Source organism: Theropithecus gelada, chromosome 1, assembly GCF_003255815.1.
Source record: "Theropithecus gelada isolate Dixy chromosome 1, Tgel_1.0, whole genome shotgun sequence".
In the NCBI taxonomy this organism is placed as follows: domain Eukaryota; kingdom Metazoa; phylum Chordata; class Mammalia; order Primates; family Cercopithecidae; genus Theropithecus; species Theropithecus gelada.
This window is the reverse complement of record NC_037668.1, coordinates 61087347-61097878: the sequence shown is the minus strand read 5'-3', so window position 1 is coordinate 61097878 and position 10532 is coordinate 61087347.

Below are 10532 nucleotides of genomic sequence, written 5' to 3'. Positions count from 1 at the left end.
TTTTTTGAGACGGAGTCTCGCTCTGTAGCCCAGGCTGGAGTGCAGTGGCCGGATCTCTGCTCACTGCAAGCTCCGCCTCCCGGGTTCACGCCATTCTCCGGCCTCAGCCTCCCGAGTAGCTGGGACTACAGGCGCCCGCCATCTCGCCCGGCTATTTTTTGTATTTCTTAGTAGAGACGGGGTTTCACTGTGTTCGCCAGGATGGTCTCGATCTCCTGACCTCGTGATCCGCCCATCTCGGCCTCCCAAAGTGCTGGGATTACAGGCTTGAGCCACCGCGCCCAGCCCGCCCGGCCTATTTTATTTTATTTTTGAGATAGGGTCTTGCTCTGCTGAAACACAGTAGTGCAATCATGACTCACTGCAGCCTCAAACTCCTGGGCTTAAGCCATCCTTCTGCCTCAGCCTCCAGAGTAGCTGGGATTACAGGCCTGTACCACTATGCCTGGCTAATTTTTGCATTTTTACTAGAGACGGGTTTTCACCATGTTGGCCAGGCTGGTCTCGAACTCCTGACTTCAGATGATCCATCTACCTCAGCCTCCCAAAGTGCTGGGATTACAGGAGTGAGCTACCATGCCCGGCCTGGCTTTTACTTATTTTAAAGTGAGAAGAGTGGAATTTGCAGTCAAGCAGAAAGGAAGGAAATACTTGAATGGGACTGCCTCATTCTCCTTGTAATGGTAGCCAGGAGATTGATTTGCTTTACCCTAATTTCCCAAGTGAGGGATGTCGGGGTATGCAGTGTTTGATGGGAAATCCTTTGGGACTCCTGTTCATGTTTCTCTCCTTTGCCCAGTCATACCCTTCAAGGGTCTGAGACTTACAGACAGCCTGAGCCATAAAAACCCTCTGAGTTCATCTAGTCCAACACCTTCCTTTTCATATGGGAAAACTGAGGCCCAGACAGAAGAAGGGGATTTTCCAGGGCCAAGCAGAAGGCAGGTGGCAGAGCTGGGATAAGAACCCAGGGTCATGGTCAGGCTGGGTGGGGATGGGATGTCAGTAGCAGCAAACAGATCCACTCTCAAACTTGAGAAGTAAAATGAAGCCCTCAGAGCCCAGAAGACCCACCCATAGCCCCCTCGCCCATCGCTCCCCACACATACCCAGAGGACTAGGTTTGCACCATCCTCACCTGAGGCTGGCGTGAGAAGTTTACAGAAGGAGGCTGACGTCAGATCAATTCTCATGCTGCGGTCCGGCCAGGGCTGCCCAGAGAGAACTGTTCTGGAAAGAAAGAGAACTGAGAAACCAGCATTGCAAATAAACAAAATAATAAATTGAATGAAATGAAAACAGACATCTTCGCTTTGGTCCGGGCCACCTTCTGGAGGGGCCCTTCTTTTTCTGTCTCCATCCACCTGTCTCCCCTCCCTCCATGCTCAGCGGCTCCTTTCTCCTCACACACGCTCCTGACCCTCTGTCTCTACCACCCCCTTTTCCACACACTCAGTGCTCCCCAGTCCCACTTAGGCGCTCCTGTCCTCCTGGAGGACAGACTTGTGACAAACCCAAGTGACCACACTTGCTAGACGTGGTTAACCGGTCAGCAAACAGAATCCTTACTCATAACAAGTGTTTAGCAATGTCATTGCATAACCATATTAGGATTCTAAATAAGAAGAAGAAACTGTTCATCCACAGCTCCACCACCAATTCAAATGGTTTTCACGGGCCTGCGTTCACTTCAGTCCTTGTCCCACCACTAAGTATTTTTCATAAAACTACCATTTTTGGCACCTTTCTATGTGCCAGACAGCCTGAAAAGCACTTTTTTTTCTTTTTTTTGAGATGGAGTCTCGCTCTGTCACCCAGGCTGGAGTGCAGTGGCGCAATCTCAGCTCACTGCAAGCTCCGCCTCCTGGGTTCACACCATTCTCCTTCCTCAGGCTCCCAAGTAGCTGGGACTACAGGCGCCTGCCACCACGCCTGGCTAATTTTTTTTGTATTTTTAGTAGAGACGGGGTTTCACCGTGTTAGCCAGGATGGTCTCCATCTCCTGACCTCGTGATCCATGCATGTCATCCTCCCATTCACTTTTTTATGTATTTATTTTTATTTTTATTTTGAAACAGGGTCTCACTCTGTTGCCCAGGCTGGAGTGCAGGGGCGAGATCTTGGCTCACTGCAGCCTCTGCCTCCCAGGTTCAAGCGATTCTCCTGCCTCAGCCTCCCGAGTAGCTGGGACTACAGGTGTGCACCACCAGGTCTGGCTAATTTTTGTATTTTTTTGGTAGAGATGGGGTTTCAACATGTTCAACATGTAGGCCAGGCTGGTCTCGAACTCTTGACCTCAAGTGATACACCCACTTGACCTCCCAAAATGCTGGGATTACAGATGTGAGCCACCATGCCCAGTCCGATAAGCACTTTAAACAACATAACCAGAAATGTTTTATTTCCCAGAATCCCTTTTTTGGCTAACCAGAATTCCTTTTACTAATAAAAATAGCATTTGTTGAGAAGATACTGCGTGCCCCGCTACGTTCTCTCCTAATCCTAACCACCCAGTTTCTGTGTGCATGTTCCCCCTGACCCCAGTTCTCCAGATGAAGAACTGTAGCCCAAGGAAGGACAGTGACTGGCCAAAGTCCTCGAGACAATTTCTTCCTCTGCAAAAAGTGAGAAAATCTTAGTTATGACTTCCTCATTTGGGCATCCAGGGGACAGTTGGGATTTGACTGCAAATTCCTTTGTTGTCATGGCCTTTGTGACTTTGGTGTTTTCAGGTGTAATTCCCAGACAGCCTTGAGGAAAGGGTGTCCTCATTTCCTGTTATTCCAAACATCATGAGAATAGGCAGAGAAGTCTCAACAAAAGCTGTAGAACAAGAAGATATTTTTATTCATCCGCAGAACAAATGGGAATGCAGCCAGGGGCAGCCGGGCAGAACTTTCAGAGATTTCCCTATATATAGACCTGCAGGGAGGCAGCAGCATCAGCCCTTTTGGGGAAGTGAAAGAGGCCAGGCCGAGAGTAACCGGATTACTCTGTTGTCTGAGTTGGGGTTCCTCTTCTGTCCAGAAATAGAAATTCAGACTACCCAGGCAGAATTTGTTGGGAGAGTATGTGGGTGTTCATGGGACCCTAATTCAGCTGGGCCTGGAGAAGGACTGAAACCAGGGAGTGGAGCCAGCAGCCAGGCCATAGTTTCACTGTCTCATCTCCACTTCAACCTTCTCTTCTCTCCATTGAGGAGGAACAACAAGGGAACACCAGGCTGAACTAAAGCCAAAAGCCAGCTGAGGTGGGTGCAGAAGCTCCTCTCCTTCCTGATCTAGTCCTACTCATTCCCCACCCCCTACCACCTCCCAGACCTGCCTTACCTCCCTTCACATGTTGATGCTGTCCCCACTCCCAGTCCCCAGGGGATCCACTGTGGGATCTCAGAGGGAAGGAGAAGCCAGCTGGGGTATCTCTCTCCATGTGATTCCTACTCTATCCTGTGAGCTTGCTGAGATGCTCTGCCTGGGAATGATGGGGTTATTGACAGTCCTGGGAAGAGAAGCAAAATATTCTCTTACTCAAGGGAGCGGCAAAGCACACCACTCTTCCATCCCCAAAAAGGGCTAGTGGGTTGGACTCTCAGGAGTCACCTGGTCCTGGTTTCTCAGGATCTTTTGTCCTTTTGACCTGCAGATTTTATTATTTAGAGTCCCCTCTTTAGATCATGTGAACAAGGCCTGTTAGACATTCACTCTGTTTACTCATTCAGGCCATAGCTACTCTGAGCTGGGCACTTCTCAGGCAAAGGTGGCACAGTCCCTGCTCCTGGTGGATGGAGATGACAAACCCATAACAAGAGCAGTAGCAGTGACTCAGATGTCTTTTTGTTTCCTCTGCCAGCAGGCCACACTTCCTTTTAACGTGTAAGCAGCCATCATCTCAGCTCTCCACCTTTAGGAAATCAGGTCTCCTACCATGTTCCCATTCCCAGGGATCTCCAAGAATTATTACAAGCTCCACCAATTCACTGTGGTGTCACTTGTCACCTCTGTCTGCCCCACTAGACCCCGGTCTGGTCTCTGGCAGAGCCTGCCTCTGGACCTTAACTCCCTCATCTGCTGCTTCTCATTCAACTTTGCCCAAACATGAGCATATTCCCAGGGAACACTAGGCTCCCTTCTCGTCTCTTCATTCTCTCCCTAGGTGATCTCATCCAGTCTCATGGCTTTTAAATACCATCTATTTGCCAATAACTTACAAGTCACTGTCATCAGCACTGACTTTTCCCTGAGCTCCAGACTCATACCCAACTACCTATTTGTCATCTTCACTTAGAGGTCAAACAAGCAATTCAAAGTTAACTTAGTCAAAGCAAACTCCTGATTTCCAGCCCTGCCATGTCCATCCCAACCTGCTCCCCGCCAAGTGTCTCCATATCAGGGGAAGTTTCAGCACACAGTATGACACCATCCACTTAGTTGCTCCATCCACAAACCTGAAACTTATTCCCAATTCCTCTCTTTGCTCATCCCCAGCAGCTAGCCCTGTTGTTGATGCCACATCAGGACCTATCCTGAATCTGCCCACATCTGCCCATCTCCATGGCTATGCTCCTAGGACACAGGGCCATTATCTCTTGCCTGGATGATGGCAGTGGTCTCTTGACTTGTCTCTCTGCTTTCATTCTTGCCCCCTGCAACCCATCCTCCACACAGAATCTCGAGTGAGTTTTTAAAAACATACTGTAGCCAGGCGCAGTGGTTCACGCCTGTAATCCCAGCACTTTGGGAGGCCAAGGTGGGAAGATCACTTGAGGTCAGGAGTTTGAGACCAGCCTGGCCAACATGGTAAAACCCCGTCTCTACTAAAAATACAAAACAAAAAAAAAAATTTAGCCAGGCATGCTGGCATGCACCTGTAATCCCAGCTACATGGGAGGCTGAGACACAAGAATTACTTGAACCCGGGAGGCAGACGTTGAAGTGAGCCAAGATCACGCCATTGCACTCCAGCCTGGGTGACAAAGCGAGACTCTGTCTCAATAAATAAATAAATAAATAAATAAATAAATAAATAAATAAAAATATAAACCATATCAGAGCACTCTCTTGCTTAAGCCCTTCAATGGCTTCCCATCACATTTATAATTTTTTTTCTCTGACCTACAATGCCTTCCCTGAGCCGGTTCTTGCCCACCATTGAGTAATAACCATGCAACTGCCCCCATCTCTCTCTCTCTCTGTTTCCCAACACACTTGGCCTTCTCTCTGCTGATCAGAAGGGCCACGCCCACCTCCACCTAAAGGCTTTTGCAACAGCTGTTCTCTTTCCCTGGTAAGCTCTGCCCACCTGTGATGGGATTTTGTTTTTTGTATTCCGGAAGATTGGTTGTTTGTAGATGTGTCTGTTTGTGTGCGTGTGTGTGTCTGTTTTTACTAACCATGAGTTAATGCTACAAGACCGATGGTTTTACATATGAGTTACCACGTTAGGAACTTTTTCCTAAGACAAAACAATTCTCCCAGGCCATTAAGAGGCTCTGTTCTCCCACCCTATTTTCTTAGCAGATAACATGACTCTGAACCTAAAACGAAACAAAACTCTTTGAAGTCTTTCCAACAATAAAAAGACATAACTTGGTAATAATAACCATAATATGAAAACAAAGTAGAATTTAAGACAAATCATTAAGTGATTAAAGAGGATCATGTGGAAATAATAAAAGCTCTATCACTAGAGCAACAAAACACACACATCAAAGCTTTTAGAACTATAAGGAGAAGGTGACAGAAGCACAATTGTAGTTTTTATTTCACCCAACAAATGTGCCAGGCACTGTGCTAGGTGGGGAATAAGCAGTGAACAAAACATCTAAAATCCCTGAGATTGTGGAGCTTACTTTTAATGGGAGAAAACAGACAATTTTTTAAGTTAATAAACAATATATAATATAATCACGAGTGATATGGTGAAAAATAAAGCAATGAAGGTGGATGGAGAGAAACAAGGGTAGGAATCAAGTTAGAATTTTAAGTAATGTGTCCAGGAAGACCTCTCTAATGAGGTGACATTTGAACAGAAGCTTGAAGAATGGAGAGGGAGTCACCCAGCTCTCTGGCAGAGGAAGCAGCAAGTGCAAAGGCTCTAAGGTGGGAGGTGGAAGCCAGGAGGCCAGGGCAGCTAAAGTGGAATGAGCCAGAAGAGCGATAGCAGATAAAGTCAGAGCCACTCAGGGTGGGGCCTGTAGACTGTTGTCAGGACTCTGGCTTTTATTCTGTATGAGAAATGGGGTCATTATAGGGTTTTCATCAGAGGAGTGACAGAAGCCTGTTTATACTATCAAAGAATCATTCAGGCTGCTATGATAAGAGCAGAATTGCTGGGGATAGTGGTGGTTGCATGAGGACAGAAGCAGAGGGATAATTGAGGAGCTGTTGGAATAAATCAGGTGTGAGATAATGTGGGCTTGAACCCTGGTGATAGACTTGGGATTAAGGGGTTAAGACATGGTTAAATTCTGGATATATTTTGAAGACGGAACTGACAGCATTGGCTGATGAGTTGGACGTGGGATGTGAGGAAAGAGAAGCCAAGGATGATGCCAAGACTGTGGGAGAACAGATTTAGAAGAATTAGTTCAACTTTTAAAGCACTCAGTTTAAAATGACTGTTGTAGGCCAGGCGTGGTGCCTCATGCCTATAATCCCAGCATCTTGTGAGGCCAAGACAGGTAAATTGCTTGAGCCCAGGAGTTTGAGACTAGCCTGAGTAACATGGTGAAATTCTATCTCTACAAAAAAAAATACAAAAATTTGCTGGGCGTGGTGGTGCATGCCTGTAGTCCCAGCTACTCAGGAGGCTGCGGTGGGAGAATCACTTGAGCCCAGGAGATAGAGGCTGCAGGGAGCTGTGATTGCATCATTGCCCTCCAGCCTGGGTGACAGAGCGAGACCCTGTCTCAAAATAAATGAACAAAACAAAACAAAACGACTATTATATACCCAAGTGACTGCGTCAAATGATGCAAAGTGCTAGGCATAGGAGGCACTTGATACCTGTGTGCACATGTATGTATGTGTATACATTATGTGGCACATTGCATGTGTGCATGCATGTATGTATATTGTGGTTAGAACTACATCCGCCTCTTGGTGGCTGTGTGATCTTGGTGAGTCACCCAGCCTCTCTGGAATACAGAGATAACAGCGCCTACTTCACAGGGCATGGTGCTTTTAAAACATGTCCACAATTTTTTGATTTTCCCCTTAAAAAACGGTGATGTCTAATTCCTCTCCCTTTGCACACAAGCAGGCCTTAGTGACCAGCTGCTAATGAGTGGAATGCAGCAGAGGTGGTACAAGAAGACTTCAAAGGCCAACTTAGGAAAACTTCCTCCTGGCTCTCATTCTGAGGACACTCACCCTGGGAACCCAGCCACTATGTTGTGAAAAAGCCCAGGCCACAAGGAGAGGCCACATGGAGATGTTCTGTCTCACAGCCCCTGCTAAGGTTCCAGCATCCACTGCCAGACTTGTGAGTGACAGCCCTCAGGTGATTCCAGTTGTCCCAGCAAACGCCAAACGGAACAGACATGAAATGCTCCTGCCAAGCCCTGCCCAGGTTACAGGTCTGAGAGCAAATGGATGTTGCTGTTTGGGGTTGGTGTGTTATACAGAGGTAGGGAGTTAGAACACTGGGAAATTGCGAAAGCAGTTTGTACACTGGAAAGCCAGCTACAGAAATGGATCATTAGTTGGTAGGCATCCTGAGCTACTCACTAGTGACTCCAGTTAATTCTTCCGGAGCAGAATGTCATCTCAGGCCAGGCTCTGACTCCTTCCAGCACCAGGTGGCACTACAGTCATATCTGGCCCCTTATTTCCTCCTGCCCATCTTCTGTCAGATCCTCACATGCATCCCTTGCTACCACAGCATTGAACTTCAATATGCGGCATCCAGCTCCGCCTCTGTGCCTTTTCTCATACTGTTCCTTCTGTCTAAACCACTTTTTCCTCCCTGGCCCCCCAGAACCTCAATTCCCAGGCACCTCCTTCCTCTCCTCTGGGCCTCACTTCAACCAGTCTCATCTAAAACAGGATCCAAAACCTTCTTGTGGGAAGAGCTTCTTTCCACTTCCCTAAAGGCTTGAGATCTAGGGGTAGGGGGAGAGCACTCCCAGAAATATGCAGGGCACGGTGACTTTGAGCACTGAAGTCCCAGAATATGGGAGAAGGAGGAGGAGAGGTGCTACCTCCAGCGGCTGATGGAGAGGGAGGAGAGGAGGAGAGGGGAGGAGGGGTCGGGACAATCTGTGGGAGTTTGTGAAAGCAATTTTCAGTAATCAGATCATCTCCAGCCCCCTGGAAAGTGTCCCAACCAAGTTTTGTTTTTTGTTTTTTGTGTGTTTTTGTTTTTTTGTTTTTGAGACGGAGTCTCGCTCTATCTCCCAGGCTGGAGTGCAGCGGCGCGATCTTGGCTCACTGCAACCTCCGCCTCCTGGGTTCAAGTGATTCTCATGCCTCAGCCTCCCAAGTGGCTGGGATTACAGGTACCTGACACCAGGCCTGGCTAATCTTTGTGTTTTTTTTTTTTTAGTAGAGACAGTGTTTCACCATGTTGGCCAGGCTGGTCTTGAACTCCTGAACTCAAATGATCCGCCCGCCTCGGTCTCCCAAAGTGCTGGAATTACAGGCTTGAGTCACCACGCCCAGCCCTTACCAAGTTTTATGGGTTCCCAGGGCAGGTCTCACTTGTGCTAAAAGCAAGTCCATTCCCACAGTAGCACTGCTGCATTGCTGACCCCCAGGGTCTCTCCACACTCCTCTGCGGAGCTTATCCACCCTTCTGAGCCTGATTTCACACAGCTGCTCTCTGCAGATGCCTGCAGCCATGCTGCCAGGGACCCCAGGCAGTGTGCTGCTCCCACTCTGCTGCTGGGCAGGGCATGCACAGCTGCCACTTCCTGCTGCTCCATGGGGTGCCTGGTGCTTCACCTGCCAGGCCTCACAGCTTTCTGAGCCCCCAGGATGATGTGCAGTGCCAGGAAGCACAACAGGGGAGAATGGCTCTGCATTTGTTTTCCAGGGCTGCTGTAACAAAGTTCCACTCCCTGGGTGGCTTAAACAACAGAAATGTATTCTCTCACAGTTCAGAAGGCTGGAAGTGTGAGATCAGGGTGTCAGAAGGGTCAGTTCCTTCTGGGGGCTGTGCAGAAAGGCTCTGTTCCAGGCCTCTTTCCTTAGCTTGTCAATGTTCATCTTCTCCGTGTGTCTCTTCACATTGTCTTCCCTCCATGTGGCCTAGCTTTGGATTCAGATTGACCCTTTTTATAAGGACACTGATCATATTGGATTAGGGTCCACCCTAATGACTTCATTTTAAAGTAATTGCCTCTACAAAGACTCTACCTCCAAATAAGGTCACATTTTGAGGTGCTGGAGTCAGGACTCCAACACATCTTTTTTGGGGGAACACAATATGATCCATAACATGCTCCTTCCCTTTGTATTACAGGGTTGATCTTGAGGCCACAGACCTCGTTCATTGGAACAAGGCCACAATAGCGTTTGGACACACATCGTGCTAGCTCAGTATTGCCACGTGCACAAACCAGGTAACTGCAGGACTCAGAACCATCACGAGGTTGCTTTGCTCCTCAGTGTCTTTGGGATTCCTGCACTGTCTGAGGCAGGCAGGGCCACTGCTCGCACCACCTCCTCTACGCTGGCCTTTGACTTCACTCTGGTGCTCCACGTGGTGGATGCTTATATGGCACCACTTGCTCTAGGCTGCCTCTTCAAGTTCTGCACGACTGCTGCCTGCCACCCCTCGCAAATCAATGCCTGGGACCCTGATCCTGGACCTTGCCTTTTTATTCCAAAAACGATAGAGAAACTGATCTGCCTCCCCTTAGAGGAGAACCACAGCAGAATTGCTTAAGTCCTGAGGTGGTACATTATCTAGAAAGATGGCGGCCGGGTGCAGTGGCTCACGCCTGTAATCTCAGCACTTTGGGAGGCTGAGGTGGGCGGATCACAAGGTCAGGAGATGGAGACCATCCTGGCCAACACAGTGAAACCCCGTCTCTACTAAAAATACAAAAATTAGCCGGGCGTGGTGGCGGGCGCCTGTAGTCCCAGCTACTCGGGAGGCTGAGGCAGGAGAATGGCGTGAGCACCGGAGGCGGAGCTTGCAGTGAGCCGAGATCGCGCCACTGCACTCCGGCCTGGGCGACAGAGCGAGACTCCGTCTCAAAAAAAAAAAAAAAAAAAAAAAAAAAGAAAGATGGCTATTTTTCCCCACATCTACAGATACATACAGATGTTGGACCCAGAGCCACAACCCACCTCCATTCCTCAGATCCTCTGCTGAGTTCTGTTGTTCATTCCAGACTCCTTTATTCATTCAGCTACTATTTACCAAGTCCCTAATATGTTTGAGAGACCTAATAATAACTGGATGTATTAGTTTGCTATTGCTGCTATAACAAATTACCACAAATGTAATGGCTAAAGGCAATATAAATGTATTCTCTCCCAGCCCTGGAGGTCAAAAGTCCAAAATGGGCATTCTTCTGGAGGCTT